General features: G+C 47.5%; 1 long non-coding RNA gene across 2 annotated transcripts in view; it reads left to right on the plus strand.

The window, feature by feature from the left end:
* The window catches only part of LOC147100794 (uncharacterized), a 49,813-nt gene extending 34,131 nt beyond the window's left edge, over positions 1-15,682 (plus strand). The window contains exons 2-4 of one of the 2 annotated variants that reach the window (XR_015073576.1): positions 5,981-6,188; positions 9,903-10,070; positions 15,068-15,682. This is a non-coding gene — a long non-coding RNA (uncharacterized LOC147100794). Of the gene's footprint in view, positions 1-5,980; positions 6,189-9,902; positions 10,071-11,007; positions 13,682-15,067 lie in introns of those variants that run through there. The other variant, XR_015073577.1, reaches the window with a different exon arrangement.
* Positions 15,683-18,355: the final 2,673 nt, after the last annotated feature.

Consider the following 18,355-nt stretch of genomic DNA (forward strand, 5'->3'; position numbering starts at 1 on the left):
TGCAAATCCATTGGCAGGATAGGCGCACCAACGTCAGTGTTCTTGCTCAGGCCAACATCCCCAGCATCGAAGCTTTGACCACGCTCAATCAGCTCCGATGGACGGGTCACATTGTCCGCATGCCCGATACGAGACTCCCAAAACAAGCGCTCTACTCGGAGCTCCGGCACGGCAAGAGAGCCCCAGGTGGGCAGAGGAAACGCTTCAAGGACACCCTCAAAGCCTCCTTGAAAAAGTGTAACATTCCCATCGACACCTGGGAATCCCTGGCCCAAGACCGCACAAAGTGAAGGAGAAGCATCCGGGAAGGCGCCGAACACCTCGAGTCTCTTCGCTGGGAGCAAGTGGAAGCCAAGCGCAGGCAGCGGAAGGAGCGCACGTCAACCCAAGCACCCCACCCACCCGCCCCTTCAACCACCGTCTGCCCCACCTGTGACAGAGACTGTAGGTCCCGCATTGGACTCATCAGTCACCTGAGAACTCATTTTTAATGTGGAAGCAAGTCATCCTCGGTTCCGAGGGGCTGCCTAAGAAGAAGAAGAAGAGAAGCACTGTACAGATTTGAAGTGAGGTTTTCCAAAATCTGAAGTAATGGAAAAGGAGAGGGTCAGCCTCTGCCACAAGCTTGCTTTTCTATCTCGAGAATGGGGTTGGATTCCAAGCCTACGCAGCAGCCAGAGTTTATTCAATAACCAATTAGCCACAAAGTCTGGTCATGCTGCTACCTCCAGCCCTTCTGCATGCTAATCCTAATGGCCACCAGAGCAATGACAGGAATTTCCAAACATTCACCCTGCTGTCAGCGGGAGAAGGAACCCTTGCTACCCGTTGGCTTGCATAGTTCTCCCTCCTAGGAGTGAGAAGATGCACCCACCAGCTGTGGGGCAGCCTGATAATGTCCCAGCAAACATGTAGACAAAGCCTCTGTGGGACCTTTGCCAACTCGAGCCAGTAACGCATGGTCTGTATCTGGAGTTAGGACCGCGCTGCCCGAGAACACAACGTAGATAATCCACCACAGTGGGTTTGGGGCAGGAAACAGCAGTTGGCCAGTAGATAGTTTCTCTGCGCCGCCTCCAACAAGTCTTGCTGTCTGTGATGTCAAGGCCACGGCCTGTTTGAGACGATAACAACAACTTGCATTTATATCTTGTCGTTAACATAGAAAATGCTCCATGGTGCTTTAGATAAAAGGAATGGAGGCGACGGTGGGGAAGTTGGAGAAGCTGAGCAAAACCTTAGTCAAGAGCAATGGACAGAGAAGTGAGGAGTGGAAGTGGTTCAGGGAGGGAGACCCGGAGAGTATGGGCAAGGAGGCATCAGTGGTGGGGAATGGTGGGAGTTGACGTAAGAAAACTACTGGGCACTTGGTCTAAGTATTAAACAAGGCTTTAATCAACTGTTTTTCAACATGGAGATCTAGTTGTGTCCTTCACTAGTTCCTGTTAAAGAATGTCCTGAGCAAGCTGGGCCCATGCCCGAGTATTTATACTCTCCCTGGACAGCGCCACCAGCAGGCCGCCCAGTATCATTTCATGAGTCATTTCCACATGAATGACCAGATTCATGTCAGGAGTATTGATAGAAAGCTCACTAAAACCAACACCACATTGTGTAGTGGCACTACAATGACTTACCGCCCCATTCCCACTGCCGCATTGCCACCGCATTCCTCCCGGGCCTACTGCTGAGCGGCCGGAGCACCTGCCTGAGTCAGGCAGCAGGCCCCATCACAAATGCAAATCGGGGCGTTATGACGTACCTGAGACGCCTTTTGCCATTTTAGGACAGGCCCATTCTGACGAGGAGCCGACAGGCAAGTCTGTGTTTATTTTTATGGGGTCAGGAGGAGCAGGAGTGCTCCTCTGGGGTTCCACAAAATCCTGCTGCGCCGGCTCGCCCCACCCCAAGATCCGGACCCCCCACCCCCCGGGCCGCCCAGCAATGCAGCGGCTGGGGCCGGCGCACTGTCCCCGAACTCTCGTGTTCTGCCTGCAGCCCACCGGCTGAAGGCTAAATAAGAACATAAGAAATAGGAGCAGGAGTCGGCCATACGGCCCCTCGAGCCTGCTCCGCCATTCAATAAGATCATGGCTGATCATCGACCTCAACTCCACTTTCCCGCCCGATCCCCATATCCCTTGATTTCCCTAGAGTCCAAAATTCTATCGATCTCAGCCTTGAATATACTCAAAGACTCAGCATTCACAGCCCTCTGGGGCAGAGAATTCCAAAGATTCACCACCCTCTGAGTGAAGAAATTCCTCCTCATCTCACCCCTTATTCTGAGACTGTGACCCCTGTCCCTAAATAGGCTCGGCTCTCAAAATGGACCGGGCCTCCCGTAGGGGTTATCAGCCGACTGGTCAGCCAACCAATAGTTAAAATCTACCCTATTATTGGGTAGACTGTTGAATTACATAGAATTTACAGCACAGAAACAGGGCCGGTGTTACTGCTCCACATGATTACTGAACTTGAATATCACCTCCCTAAGCTTTTATTTCTCTCCAGAGGAAACAATTCCAGGCTCTTCATTCTCTGCTCATAGCTCAGATACCTCAAGCCAGAGATTGGTTTTGTAGCCCTTCTCTGCAGTCCTCTAATGCCTGGATATGCTTGCTGTAGTACAACAAACAGAACTGGACACAGTGCTGCAGCTGTGGCTGTACCAGTGCCTTGTATGGACATTATCACCTCCTGGGATTTGTGCTCCATCCTTCGAGTTATAAATTCCAAGATCTGATGAGTTTTCCTTAGTGCTACTTCACAATGTGCTGTTGGTTTTAGTCAGCTATCTATCAGTAGGGTCCAGCAGCATTGTGGTTTGTTGCTGGACTAGTAATCTAGAGGCCTGGACACAAATAATCCAGAGACACGAGTTCGAAATCTCCACAACAGCTGGGGGAATTTAAATTCAATGAATTACAAAATCTGGAATAAAAAGCTTAGTATCAGTAATGGTGATTGACATGAATCTAGTCATTCATGTGGAAATGACTTATGAAATAATACTGGGCGGCCTGCTGGTGGTGCTGTCCAGGGAGAGTATAAATACTCGGGCATGGGCCCAGCTTGCTCAGGACATTCTTTAACAGGAACTAGTGAAGGACACAACTAGACCTCCATGTTGTAAAACAGTTGATTAAAGCTTTGTTTAACGCTTAGACCAAGTGCCTAGTAGTTTTCTTACATCAGTGATCATGATACCACCAGATTGTCATTAAAAAACTCCACCGGGTTCACTAATGCCCTTTAGGGAAGGAAATCTGCCCAGCCTGGCCTATATGTGACTCCAAACCCACGGCGATGTGCCACATCCCAAGAATGATTAAAACAAAAATACTCCCAGATCCTGCTCCTGTATTTTACACTGGGGCCATCATTTAGTAGATTCATCGTACATCAGTGAGCATCAGCGGGTAATCGACTGTTGTGAACATCACAGGCAGGCCCGCGCCTGATGTCCACACACACACTTTCCAGCAGCGATAACTGGGAAGCAGTTTCCAATGATAAATCAGTAACATAGAAACATCGAAAAATAGGAGCAGGAGTCGGCCATTCGGCCCTTCGAGCCTGCTCCACCATTCAATATGATCATGGCTGATCCTCTATCTCAATACCATATTCCCGCTCTCTCCCCATACCCCTTGATGCCTTTTGTGGCTAGAAATCTATCTATCTCCTTCTTAAATATATTCAGTGACTTGGCCTCCACAGCCTTCTGTGGTAGAGGATTCCACAGGTTCACCACCCTCTGAGTGAAGAAATTTCTCCTCATCTCAGTCCTAAATGTCCTACCCCGTATCCTGAGACTGTGACCCCCCTTGTTCTAGACCCCCCAGCCAGGGGAAACATCCTCCCTGCATCCAGTCTGTCGAGTCCTGTCAGAATTTTATACGTTTCAATGCGATCCCCTCTCATTCTTCTAAACTCTAGTGAATACAGGCCTAGTCCACCCAATTGCTCCTCATACGACAGTCCTGCCATCTCAGGAATCAGTCTGGTTAACCTTTGCTGCACTCCCTCTATGGCAAGTACCTGCTGGAGAAGGGAATAAGCTCCCATTTTTTGATCACTGTCCAGCAAGCTCTTCTGGAAACTGCATGTCAGCTCTGACTATCCCGAGAATAGCCACTTGGCCCTTCTATCACAGCGCCTGTGTGTACATCACTGAAGTGACTATTGACTCATGTGTGAGTCTAGACAGTGAATCACTGCTTAAAGGAGAGGAAGAGGGAGGTGGGGAAAGGGTGTATTATATAAACATCACTATAAACATCTAATACTGTGGCCATGCCACAAGATGATCTTCTCAAACTTGAAAGTAAGGAAACAAACTAAATAAAACACTCACAGAAAATGATAACAATCACAGACACTTTCATTCAGTCTGAATACTGCAGATCTTATCTTAATTTTTCTTTTAGGTTTTATGTGGTGTTCTATCAGCTGCTTTGCTATCTGTTATGCGGTTGAATGATTTGCTTCTTTCTTCCCGCCTCTCCGAATGTAGTGGTGAGGGTTTCGCAGGCACTAGTTGTCGGCTCGAACCTTGGGCAAGTGGCCACCCTTCATGTGTGAGGCGAGACAGTGAGCGTCAGCACTGGCTGTTCAACCATGGGGTGTATCGTAATCGCTCCTGATTCTGTTCTCACCCTAAATCGACACACGTGTCTGTGTTGGTACGAGTCACAGGACAGTGAACAGGAGCGAGCGGTTTGGAAAGGAGGGTTAAACATAAAAAGAAATTTAAAATAATTTTCAATACCTGCTTTATTGCCATTCTCAGCTTGGAATACCAGTGTATCCAATACAGCAGGACTCCCATAGTCACATAAGTCATGGTGATTTTTCGCACTGCAATTGCAGCTGTGCAGTTGGCTTCTTCGGCAGCACCTCCCAAACCCGCGACCTGTACCACCTCGAAGGACAAGGGCAGCAGGCGCATGGCAACACCACCACCTCCAAGTTCCCCGCCAAGTCACACACCATCCTGACTTGGAAATATATCGACTGTTCCAGCACTGTGAGAGTACCTTCACCACACGGACTGCAGCGGTTCAAGAAGGCAGCTCACCACCACCTTCTCGAGGGCAATTAGGGATGGGCAATAAATGCCGGCCTTGCCAGCGACGCCCACATCCCAGGAATGAATAAATTTAGAAAAAGGAAAGAAACACATGAATAGGATTCGTTGCGTGGGGGTCCGTACTGTATTAATGAGACAGAGTAAGTAATGTTTAAAATTTATATATGCTTACTTTATACTGTATTCCTGAATTTTTCATTAACCAAAGTGATGGAAGTCAGTGCTGGAAAATGGGACACTTTTCCGTTTTAGTCATCCAGTGTCAGCATAAAGCAATCCCAGTGAGCCAGAGGTAAGGTTCTCTATACACTGCTCTGTGTCAGTGGGCAGCACCCTCGCCCCTGAGTCAGAAGGTTGTGGGTTCAAGTCCCACTCCAGAGACTTGAGCACAAAAATCTAGGCTGACACTCCAGTGCAGTGCTGAGGGAGTGCTGCACTGTCAGAGGTGCCGACTTTCAGATGAGACATTAAACCGAGGCCCCTCTCTCAGGTGGACGTAAAAGATCCCACGGCACTATTTCGAAGAAGAGCAGGGGAGTTCTCCCCAGTGTCCTGGGCCAATATTTTATCCCTCAATCAGCATCACTAAAAACAGATTATCTGGTCATTATCACATTGCTGTTTGTGGGAGCTTGCTGTGCGCAAATTGGCTGCTGCGTTTCCCACATTACAACAGCGACTCCACTTCAAAAAGTACTTAATTGGCTGTAAAGCGCTTTGGGACGTCCGGTGGTCGTGAAAGGCACTTTAGAAATGCAAGTTCTTTCTATCTTATTAATTATTCCTTTTATTCTTGTGTTTATTCTTCCCTTATTTCCTTCTTATTTGTGTTTCTTTACCTTCCTCACTCTCCTTTCTCTCTCACCCCACGCTGCTATTCCACAGCCACAAAAGCACTCGGAAAGATTAATAGCTCTGCCCTGTATCCTGCTTCAAAGGCTGCGGGGAAGTGTTCCAGGCAAGGACACAGAAAATTCCCATCCTGCGCTACCGGACTGACAACAAACAGGACCATCGAGGCAGCCACGTCATCTTGAAGGACTTAAACGAAACCGAGAGAGAATCAGACTCACAGCCAAACCTACACTCTCCGGTATTTATAGCACTCAAACATTCCCAGAGCCTGAACTGAAATGAATGAGCTGCCAGGCGCACATTAAACAGATTGAACTCAGGCGCATGTGTCAGTGTGGGAAACACACCTTGGCGAGGTTAGCAACTACTCTTAAAGCAAAACTTTGAACCAATCCTGGAAATAAAAGACTGAATTGGGGGGTGGGGGCTAGATTTGACCTCTGATGCCCTGGAGCCTATTTCCTGCTCTGCAGGGTACTGTAGTTTCATGTGTTTTAGCAGCATGCATACTAAAACTGGGACCAGATCAAGATTCCCATGGCCCCTCCCCGCGCCAGGATTGCACCCATGTGGGCGAGGCCTTCAGTAAATGAGCTTCAAGTGATGGAGAGTCGGTTCAAATAAGATCACTTTTCCTCTGACAAATAACCATTTGCATTAAAGACATTGCATTCTATACCCTCAGTAGAAAGATGTTGTCCTCTACACAGTAAGAAGCCATACACCCACATATTTGAATGCACTGGCCCCTAGCACAGTCGACCTTCCTGTGGGTCTTGGCAAGGGATTCTGCAGAGTTCACTAATAGCCAGAATATTGCTCCCTGCCAACTTTGTAACACGCTCCATGGGATGGCAACAATAGGCTTCAGAGCCAATCCTGTTTGTTATTATTATTATTATGCAGTTAATTGCCTCTTATTGACGCAATTTTTCATTTTCTGGTCCCCCCGATTTTAACTCCGCGCAGGTTTTGGGCGGGTGGGTTAGAAACTGCCTGCCGCAGCAGTAACCAAGGTGAATTTCTTCACCCAGAGAGTGGTGAACCTGTGGAATTCTCTACCACAGAAGGCAGTTGAGGCCAATTCATTAAATATATTCAAGAAGGAGTTGGATATATTTCTTAAGGCTAAAGGGGTCAAGGGATATGGGGAGAAGGCAGGGACAGGGTACTGAATTTGGATGATCAGCCATGATCTCATTGAATGGCGGAGCAGGCTCAAGGGGCCGAATGGCCTACTCCTGCTCCTATCTTCTATGTTTCTATGTTTCGGGTAGTGAAGCTCCCAGGTCCACCGTCACACGCCGTTGGGCCACTTTCACATCGGAATGGACGGCCAGGTGGCCAATAATGCTGCGCCTTGTTCCGCGCGGCCCGTTTCTTTCAGTGCGCGGACCCTTTTAAATTTCTGCACCTGCGCGGTACTCACGGGCGTAAAGGCCGCCGAGCCGGCCTGCACAGATTGCGGCGCGGCCGCAGACGGACGCGGCGTAGAGGGAACATTGGTCACCAACCCTCCCGGATTGGCCCTGGAGTCTCCTGGAATTGAAGATTGATCTCCAGGCCACGCCTGTGAGCGACAGCCGGGAGAAAAAGCATAGGAGTAATAAAAAAAATTGAGTGTGTATTTCATTTTCTTTGAACACTTTCATTTATCAGTTATTTAAAATGTATTAGAGATGGGGATAAATGGCTGTTTGACTGGGCAGGGCGGTTGGAGGCAGAAGGTCATGTGATGAAGGGAGGAATTATAACCCCAAAAACGGGTCTGGTGGGAAGTAAAAATATTTAAAAATTCCAACCCCGAACCCAAACCCCCCTCGAACGCACCCACTTCCGGTTTTGACGGTGGTGAGACGGGAGCAGACGACCAACCCGCTCCCAAGAGGCGGGTCCCGCATTTAAATATTTTAATGAGGCTGCGTGCCTCAGATTTTATCTCTCTTCCAGGTTTAACCCTGGCCGGCCGGGTTTCCCGGACCTCGGGAAACCCGGCAGCTAATGGGAGGCAAGACTGCTGCGTGGAAGAGGTATGTGCTTTTCCAGCGCTGCTTGTAGGCCAGGAGGAGCAGGATTGCCTCCCTCCGGCCCCCGAAGCAAACTTGTTAGCCTCCCCAGCGATTGGACCCCCCACCGTGGACCAATGCCCTCCACGGCCCCCCCCTTCTTCTCCCCTCTTCCCCCGATCTTTCCGGGCCCTTGCACAATCTTTTTCTATCCTCCCCCGATCTCTCCGGGCCCTTGCACAATCTTTTTCTATCTTCCCCCCGATCTCTCGGGCCCCCACCCCCCCCATCAATGTCCACCCCCACCCACCCCCACACTGAGACCTAGGGCTGGATTTTCATTGAGGAGGTGGGTAGGAGGCGGGACGACAACTTTTGGGGTTGTAGTCCCGCCTCCATCAAGTTGTGGCCAACCCACGCGATTTTGACTTGATTGACCTTGTTGAGCCCGCCCAGCGGGCTCAGCAGGCCAATTAAGGGCCACCCGGCAACAGGTGACATCACAGGTTGACATTTCATCTGTCAAGACCTTTTGACAGATGAAATATCAGCGTTTCACAGCTGTTTGAAGCTGTCAAACACTGACAATCTGTACTCCAGGTTAATTCCTTCCTCTCAGGATGATTTAGAGATCTCCCCGGAACAGAAAGCAGAGGCTGCAATTTTTGACAGCTCGCAGACATTCTGCTTTCTGTACCGGTGAGATGAGGGACTCCCGAGACCTGAAGGAAGGAAGGCTGTAAAGGTAAGTAAAGGTATGTAAAACTTCTTTGAACACTTTAAACACACCAAACACACTTACCTTTGCACTCATGCACCCAACACTCACCTGAACACCGGACATCTCGACCCCTCCAAGCCCTTCATCCCGACGGTCCGCCTCCTCTAACTTGGCGTGGTTTGGAGCCGTCGGGAATCCCACACTTCAACATTAAAAATAGGGATTAGGCTAAAAACTGCCTGTTAACTACCTGTTAACAGGCAGTTAATTGGCACTAATCCCCTTCCCACCTCGGGTAGGCGGGTCCCAGTGCGGGGCGGGTACCCGCCTCCTTTGAAACTGGCATGGAGGCGGGTTGGGTGCGGGATGGAGTCGGGACCCCCGATTTTGGGATTTTTAACCCCCCACATGCCTTCCAATCCCGACTCCACGGCCCAATGAAAATCCTGCCCCTCATCTCGCTCTCCCTCAACAACAACAACTTGTATTTATATAGCGACTTTAACATAGTAAAACGTCCCAAGGGGCTGCACAGGAGTATTATAAGACAAAAAATTTGACACCGAGCCACATAAGGATAAATTAGGGCAGGTGACCAAAAGCTTGGTCAAAGAGGTAGGCTTTAAGGAGCGTCTTAAAGGAGGAAAGAGAGGTAGAGAGGTAGAGAGGTTTATTGGGGGAATTCCAGAGCTTAGGGCCAAGGCAACAGAAGGCACGGCTGCCAATGGTGGAGCAATTATAATCAGGGATGCTCAAGAGGACAGAATTAGAGGAGCGCGGATATCTCGGGGGGTTGTGAGGCTGGAGGAGATTACAGAGATAGGAAGGGGCAAGGTCACGGAGGGATTTGAAAACAAGGATGAGAATTTTGAAATCGAGGCATTGCCTGACCAGGAGTCTCTCCTGGTGCCAAAGGCACACATGCCCAACATTTAGCCAGCCTCTCAATCTGGCTGGCTGCGGCCAGGAAATGGATTTCAAAAATGGTCATCCGGTCCTGCCATTAAATTCGGCAGGAATTGAGGGACCACAAAACTGCATCCCCCCTCCCCCACCCCACCCCGCTCCCTCCCCGTAAATCTTGCGGTTGAAACTTCCAGGAATGTGTCCAACCAACATTGGTCACCCTACTGGGTGGGAAGTGGCTGCCGGGCTCCTGCTCCTCCTGGCCCCACGAAGCAAAGTGTGAAACTTACCTCTTGTCGCCTCTTCTTCTTCCTGGCAGGTTCTGACGGGCCTGTACCTGGCGGGAAAGCCGTGGCCTCTCCTCTCCGCTCGGCTGGAGTTAAAGCTGGACTCCTGATCTGCATATTTAAAGGACGACCCCGCCTTAGACACCATCCCCAGAAGCCTGAGTGAAAATCGCGGTCAGCGGGATTCAGGCGGTTTTCTGGTGGGTACGTAGCCCGGGGCGCTTTAACTGCCCACCCGCCTGGTTTCTGCTGGGGGCGGGGCTCGTGGTAGGGTTAAAATTTTTCCTCCAGTTTGTTTTCTGATTTTCGCACTTTGATCTCTTCTCTCCTGACAAGAAGTGGTTGATTTTGAAGTAGATTTTAATGGCCTGAGCCAGCCCGCTAGTGTTCTACTCTAGTGACCATTTATCACAGATAGAAAGGGAGTGCAGGCTAGGGTCACTGGATAGCAGTCAGAAGCAGGAATCCGAGCTGATATTCCCCTACCCTACCCTAGCCTAAACACACTGAAGCCTATTGTACCGGTAGCACCGCTGCAGTAGCACTAACTTACCTATTTGACCAAAATAATTTGATTTACTTATCAGCAATATTAGCAGAGCTCCCCTAGTGGTCTAGTGTAGGGGAGTTCTGGGGCCAATATTTATCCCTCAACCAACATCAATAAAAACAGATTATCTGGTCATTATCACATTGCTGTTTGTGGGAGCTTGCTGTGCGCAAATTGGCTGCCGTGTTAAGCGCTTTTCTGTAAAGTGCTTTGGGACGTCTGGTGGCCGTGAAAGGCGCTATAGAAATGCAAGTCTTTCTTTTTCTCTTTCTGTCTTTCTTTCTTATCACCCTGTCTCTGCTGTATTAAATGTGCCGGAGTACAAAACAGATTTAAAAAACTTCTACAGATCATAAAGAATAACGAATCCCTGTCAGTGAATTCAAATTGCTGACTAAATCACTGGGTGCCGATGTTCATAAACTCAAGCGATGCTTTTATGCTTTACGACACCATAGAAATGCTTGTCTGAAGTACTTCCCCAGTAATTCACTGTGGCTGCCAGCCATCTGTTCATCTATATTTAATTTTTAATGCAAAGTCTTAATTTTATCTTTCATACTTTACGATAACTGGGAATCTCACAGTGGCTCCGAGAGATGGAAAAAGAGAATGGAGGTAAAAGTAATTCTGGCCTTAAATATGGTAAAATTGAAGCAAAACAGGTCAGTCATTTGAATAGATATTTTAAATTTTATATATTGCTTTACATTTTTATAAATTGATTCATACAAGCCGGGAGACCAATAGCGTTTGGTGATAGTTGTCTGAGGTACATGGATCACAAATTTATTCTGACTAAGATAACAACTTAAACTGTTATCAGGCCCCTAATACGATAGCAAAATACTGCGGATGCTGGAAATCCGAAATAACAACAGAAAACGCTGGAAAAACTCAGCAGGCCAGGCAACATCCGTGGAGAGAGAAACAGAGTCAACCTTTCAGGTCGAAGACCCTTCGTCAGAACTGAGAAAAAAGCAGGAAATGGGAATAGATTTTAAAGCAAGGTTAGGGGCTGGGAAAAGGGGGAGGGGATGAAAGAACAAAGGGAAGGTCAGTGATAGGATAGAAAGCAGGAGAGATTAAGAGACATTGGGGCAGTAATTCCTCCCCAAACGCGTGAGTACGGAAGGGGTACTCACGCGTCTGGCCGGAGGAAATGCCGGTTTTCAGCATGCACAGCGCATGCGCTGAAAACCGGCATTTCCTCTCCTCTAACCCAAGAGGTGAAGAGGCTAGCGCGTGCGCTGTAGGGGGCAGCGCGTGCGTCTTGGATTTCCTCTGTTTTGGGGGATTTGCGCATGTCTAAAGGCCTCCGGTCTTTACGCTTGTAAAAAGCACACGTAAGTATTTATTTTTACAGGTAAGTGGTGTTTTAGTGCAATTTAGAATTTTTTTTCCACAGGTTTATTATTTTAAAGAATCTACAATAAGGTAAGTTTAGTTTTAGACCCTTTTTATTAAAAATTTATTTTTTTCAAAAAAAAAAATTATTGTTTAAATTATTTTTTTAAACTTATTTATACTTAATTTAATGATTGGGATGTTTTTTTAATTTTTATTTAAAGTTTAAATAGTGTTTTGGGCCCCCGTAGTTTTCATGAGTTTGACAGTTCTTACTCTCAAACTCATGAATGAACCTTCCCCTCCCCTGATTGGTTGTACAGTGCTCACCTGATCCCAGCCGGCACATCGCACTAACTACGCCGCTGGATCAGGTAAGCACAGCGCGCTGACATCTGAACCGGGCCTGTGACAGGAAATGCAAGCAGGCCCGGGCTTCAGATGTCAGCGCGCAGGGTGAGTGCAGATCGGGGGCTTGCACGCGCGGCAAGCCCCCGACACCAAGTTCTGGGCCATTGAGAGACATTAAGAGATATTCAAGGCAAGAAGGGTTGGTAATGGGACAGGTTAAGGAACAAAGGATGGCTCGGGATGAAGTGTGAATTGCGCTGGCAGAATGAAGGACAGCTGCCATGTGGGAGGGAAGAAAAAAAGGCCAAACAAAAGTGTGGGAAAAAAAATGTTTTTTATCAGACCCCTGCAGTTGAATAAAAAAATCAAAGAGCTGCTCCGAACCAGCGAGAGCCAGCTGTAACTATAGCAACCGGGGCCTAATAACTGCACTTGTTCGTCGTACTTCACTCTGGCCAAGAATAAAAGACCAATTTTTTGATAAAGGTGCAGAAAATTGGAACGCATACGTTGCACAAATAGAATGTTGCGTGGAAACCGACTGAATACCTGCAAAAGAGGCCTGCGTACCTCCCTCGCTCATGACTTCCTGTCCAAAAGCCAGGACCAATCTGCAAGGTAGACTTTTAGTCAAAAAAAGGGATAACGGTTGCAGGGAGGGAGGGCTCCAGCCTCCACTAACCTGTTACTCAGCAGCCTGGGATGAGAGTCAGCTCACATGGGTGTGCCTATTTGCCAAAGCCTCTTATAGAAAGGGCTGTATGAAGCAATTGACACTGAGTAGGTCTAGAGCATGGCAATGGCTTGGATGTCAAGGACATCAAGGTGGCTGACAGATCACGTGCTGCTTCTCCATGGCCTCGCCCACTCTACCGCTGCACTTCTGCAATCTCTCCCAGTCTTATGACCGTGCCCTCTGATTCTGGCCTTGTGTACTCTCCCTGACCCCTCCAATCCATCATTCGTAGCAGAACCACCAGCTGTTTCACCCTGCTTTCTGGAGCCTCCTCCTATACCGTCTGTGTAGTGTCCGTGTGTAGATAAAGACACTGAAGACAGGAGTTAGTTCATAGGTATTTACTAAGCAAGTCTGGGGGGGGTTTTCTAAAGGATATACACAATACACAGGCTTATATAGCCCAAGTGGCAATTACCGGCATTACGCACACCTGGGGCTCTTAAAGGCACATACACCATAATTGCTCATAAAGGCACATACACCACAATTCCTCCCCTTCTAGCTAACTAGTACATCATATTTTAAGTAATTATTAATTACATGTTATATGCAAAATAATATACATTGCTGTATTAATTAATTATAAGTTAGTCTCTCAGGAGGCTTCCTGACTCGGTCCGGATAACGCCTCGGGGGTGTAGTAGTTTCTGGTGGTGTAGTAGGTTCTTCTGGCAAGGCTGATTCGGCTTGAAGGCCAGTGTCGGGTTCATCGGGCTCCAGTATCACCGGATTGGAGGTAGATATGGGTATCTCTACTTCATCGTTAGATGTATAGAGTGGTGGTGTAGGTTGTCCCTTTTCGGATGACTTGATGATTTGGTCAGCATGGCGCCTTATTATGCTGTCTCCGATGTCCACGGTATACATCAGTGGTCCTAATCGTGTGCAGATAGTTCCAGGCTGCCATTTCTCGGTACGGTAGTCCCGGGCCAAAACCGGTTGGCCTATCTGGAAGGCCCTAGTTGGCCTTTCATTCATGCCCTGAAACTGCCAGTTCTCCACGTCCCTTCGGATGTTGGGCTTGACCAAATCCAGCCGGCATCTTAGGTTTCTATTGTAGAACATCATGGCGGGAGTTTGGTTAGTAACCATATGCGTTGCATTCCTATATGCAAATAAGAAGTTATCCACCTTGTGCTGAAGTTTTATGTCTTCATTACCCATGGCCTTGATGGCCTTCTTGAAGGTCTGGACAAACCTTTCAGCCAATCCATTGGTGGCGGGATGGTATGGGGCGGACGTGTAGTGCTTTACCCCATTGTTCTTTAAGAACTTTCTGAATTCTTCGGACACAAATTGCGGTCCATTATCAGAACATATCTGCTCCGGCAGCCCATTCCTGGCAAATATGGTCCTTAATACTGTGATGGTTTTTTCCGTGGTGGTGGAGGACATCTTTATTACCTCCGGCCACTTGGAGTGTGCATCAACTGCGATTAAGAACATTGAGTCCAAAAATGGACCAGCAAAGTCAATGTGCACCCTTTGCCAGGGAGATGAGGGCCACTCCCATGGATGTAGAGGGGCCTGTGGCGGAGCATTTTGGACCTTCTGGCATTCTAGGCAGCTCTTGGTCATGTCTTTGATGTCTCCATCGATACCTGGTCACCATACAAACGCCCTAGCTAGGTTCTTCATTTTCACTCCACCCAGATGCCCCTCGTGAAGCTCCTTTAGCACTTTATCCTGGAGTTTGGGTGGAATCACCACTCTGGATCCACACATCAAGGTTCCTCGGCACACTGACAGCTGTTCTCTTCTTTGCGAGAATGCTGGCAACAGTGGTTCGCCATGTGCTGGCCATCCCATCCTCGTCGCCACTGTAGTGTCCGTGTGTAGATAAAGACACTGAAGACAGGAGTTGGTTCATAGGTATTTACTAAGCAAGTCTGGGGGGGGTTTTCTGAAGGATATACACAATACACAGGCTTATATAGCCCAAGTGGCAATTACCGGCATTACGCACACCTGGGGCTCTTAAAGGCACATACACCATAATTGCTCTTAAAGGCACATACACCACAATCTGCCTCTTTATTGCTCTCTCATCCTTTTAAAGGCTCCTTGAAACAAATCTTTTCAATCAAGTCTGTGTGGTCACCTCTCCTAACTTCTCTACAAAGACGCAGTGTCCATTCTTTTCTTCCTCTATGAAATGTTTTTTCTACATTAAAGGCACTATATAAATGCAAGTTGTTATTGTTGTTTAGGTCCTCCCGCCACGCTGAGGACAAATGACTGATGTATATCTGGAGGAAACGCTGAGGCTTGGGACGACAGCTGCTGAAAGGCGTTTCCCAGAGGCTGAGCGTGCGGAGACATGCCCGGATATCCAGGGTTAGGCCCCTGCCTTGATCGGGTCACAGAAGGACAACAGTTATTGTTGAACATTACACCTCCAACTAGTGAAACCATCATTCAGCGAGTTATGGTACGTGCCCATGGTGCGGTCAGGAAGATGATGACAATGACTGATGGGGAGCCTCACCCAACAGTAGCCCACACATGGTAAACACTCTCATGGTGGTCAGTTAAGAAGATACAAGGATCGGCCCATGACCAATCTACAAATGTGACATCTCAGCTAACACATGGGAGCATGATGCTTGTGACAGAAAAAAGTGGCAAAAGGTGATTCACGATGCCACCACAAAGCTTGAAGTCATAGCCAAAGAAAAGAAAGCCCAAAGGGAATCAAGGACTGATCAGCCCTTAGGTCAATCTGACATCTGATGTCCTGTGTGTGGGAAAATACTCGGCGTGAAATTCAGACTTTACAGTCATGTGAGAACCCACAATCTGTATTAAATTGGAGATGAATTTTAGGCTGTCGTCATCAATGGTCAAACCATCATCATCATTATCCATGCATATCAGAAATTCAGGGCATGTGCAGCACACAATTTTACAATCTGCACTACTAACTACGAGCATGAAGTAGGAAAAATATCCCTCTGCTGTCCACTTTCCCGCCCGATCCCCATATCCGTTGATTCCCCTAGAGTCCAAGGGAATGCCAAGGGGGAAGTGAAACATATTAAAATCTAGGCCCTTGTCTCTTTTGTGTGAAAATAGTTGGAGGATCAGAAGACTGAATGTAGGAAGGCCATCATTTGAACATATTAAGGGAATTTTTCCACCCTGGTGCTCCCAGCACATGCTTGGAGCACATATTGGAAAACGGTCTACCCCCAGCTTGTGATTTTTCTTGCATTCATTGTGTTGAAATGGAACATCATTGGCTGGGGGAGTATCATTTCCTTATGTGTGTCCATGGTGTGCACTAGGAGTGCTGAAATCTGCCTATTCGATCTATCGCTAACAATAGTCATCTACACACAGAAGTGGGAACAGTTTCCTGTCTCCACCCCAATTTATACTCATTCACAAAACCCGTCTGCCGTGTTTGAAGAAATTGGTTTACACATTTGAGTAAAATTTCAGCTTGCTATTTTAATGAAATCGTCAACTGGTTTAATATAGATTGGTTAATGATGACCATGTTAAAATAGAGAACAAAGGAACAATTCTTCCAATCATTCAACAGCTTTAATATTTGCCATTTAAAAACTCTTCATGGTTTGTAGAAGCTTCAAAAGATTTGTTTTGTGATTCTTACATTTACATTTTTTTTCTGTCACGCCTTTCACAACCCAAGCCAATTTGCACACAGCAAGCTCCCACAAACAGCAATGTGATAATGACCAGATAAACTGTTTTTGTTACGTTGATTGAGGGATAAATATTGCCCCAGGACACTGGGGAGAACCCCCCTGCTCTTCTTCGAAATAGTGGCCATGGGATCTTTTACATCCACCTGAGAGAGCGGACGCGGCCTCGGTTTAATGTCTCATCTGAAAGACAGTAGCCATGGTGTGGAGATGCCGGTGTTGGACTGATGTAAGAAATCACACAACACCAGGTTATAGTCCAACAGGACTTCACCTGACGAAGGAGCAGCGCTCCAAAAGCTTGTGATTTCAAATAAAGCTGTTGGATTATAACCTGGTGTTGTGTGATTTCTTACATTCATCTGAAAGACGGCACCTCCAACAGTGTAGCACTCCCTCAGCACTGCACTGGGAGTGTCAGCCTGGATTTTTGTACTCAAGTCCCTCGAGTGGGACTATGAACCCACAACCTTCTGACTCAGAGGTGAGTGTGCTGTCCACTGAGCCACAGCTAACACTGATTCAATTTAATCAGTCTTTCCAGACTTTGCCTGGGTGGAGTGCGATGATTGGGGAGTTGATTTTATGCCCACAGATACAAAATACCCACCTTAATGGAATTGTCTCTTGGTCATTTTTCATTGCAATAGCATATTAATAAATATGCTGTGATTTCCCCAGAGAGAGAGAAATGCCAAAGAGGATGTGAAACATATCATTATTGGTTTCACTTTAATCAGTTCAGTGAAATGATTACAGAATTTGGACTTTGCTCTCTTTCAGGGGAACACCAAACATGAAAAGAGATTAGAAACTACCCAGTTTGCTCAAACAATTTTTTTTGGAATAAATAGCAGAAGCCAAAGAATACAGTATTTGTTGTGTTGTGGTTGTAACCGGAGAGAGTATTAGTAATGCAACAGAAACTGTTTAGTGGGATTGCCCTTGGGAATTCCCATCCTAATCATACCATGTTCATGCGGTTATTTCCCTTACTGTGAAAGGTGTGGCTAGAAACCACTTTTCTCATGTGGCAGTCACAGCCTCTCTTGACTCCAGATGAACCTGAGGTCCATGTGATCGCCTGGACTGGTTGTACATGAGAACATAAGAAATAGGAGCAGGAGTCGGCCATTCGGCCCTTCGAGCCTGCTCCGCCATTCAATGAGATCATGGCTGATCTTCTGCCTCAACTCCATTCACCGGCCCTATCGCCATACCCCTTGATGCCTTTACTAGTCAGAAATCTATGGACTTCTGTTTTGAATATACTCAATGACTGAGCCTCCACAGCCCTCTGGGGTAGAGAATTCCAAAGATTCACCACCCTCTGTGTGAAGAAATTTCTTCTCATCTCAGTCCTGAATGGCCGACCCTTTATCTTCAGGCTGTGGCCCCTGGTTCTAGACTCCCCAGCCAAGGGAAACATTCTCCCAGCATCCACCCTATCAAGCCCTGTAATAATTTTGTATGCTTCAATGAGATCCCCTCCCGTTTCTTCTGAATTCAAGAGAATACAGGCCTAGTTTACTCAACCTATTCTCGTACGACAGTCCCGCCATCCCAGGATGATCTCCTGGATTGGTTTCGATCCCCTGAGGGGGGTCGAAGAGGAAGTTTCCAGATTATTTTCCCCTTATTGGCCCTGGGGTTTTTTTTCCTGGTTTTTTTTTCTGCCTCTCCCAGGAGATTACATGGCTGCAGGAGGGGAGGAAGGGTCTGGTTAAGATGCCAAAGGCTTCTTGAGTATGGGGCAGGTTGAACCAGCTTGCTATGTATGTACTTTTTGCACCAACTGCAATAGTTGTGTTGATGGCAGTTCCTTCA

This window comes from Somniosus microcephalus, chromosome 25, assembly GCF_052327205.1.
Source record: "Somniosus microcephalus isolate GS21.2 chromosome 25, FLI_Smic_1.0, whole genome shotgun sequence".
In the NCBI taxonomy this organism is placed as follows: Eukaryota; Metazoa; Chordata; class Chondrichthyes; order Squaliformes; family Somniosidae; genus Somniosus; species Somniosus microcephalus.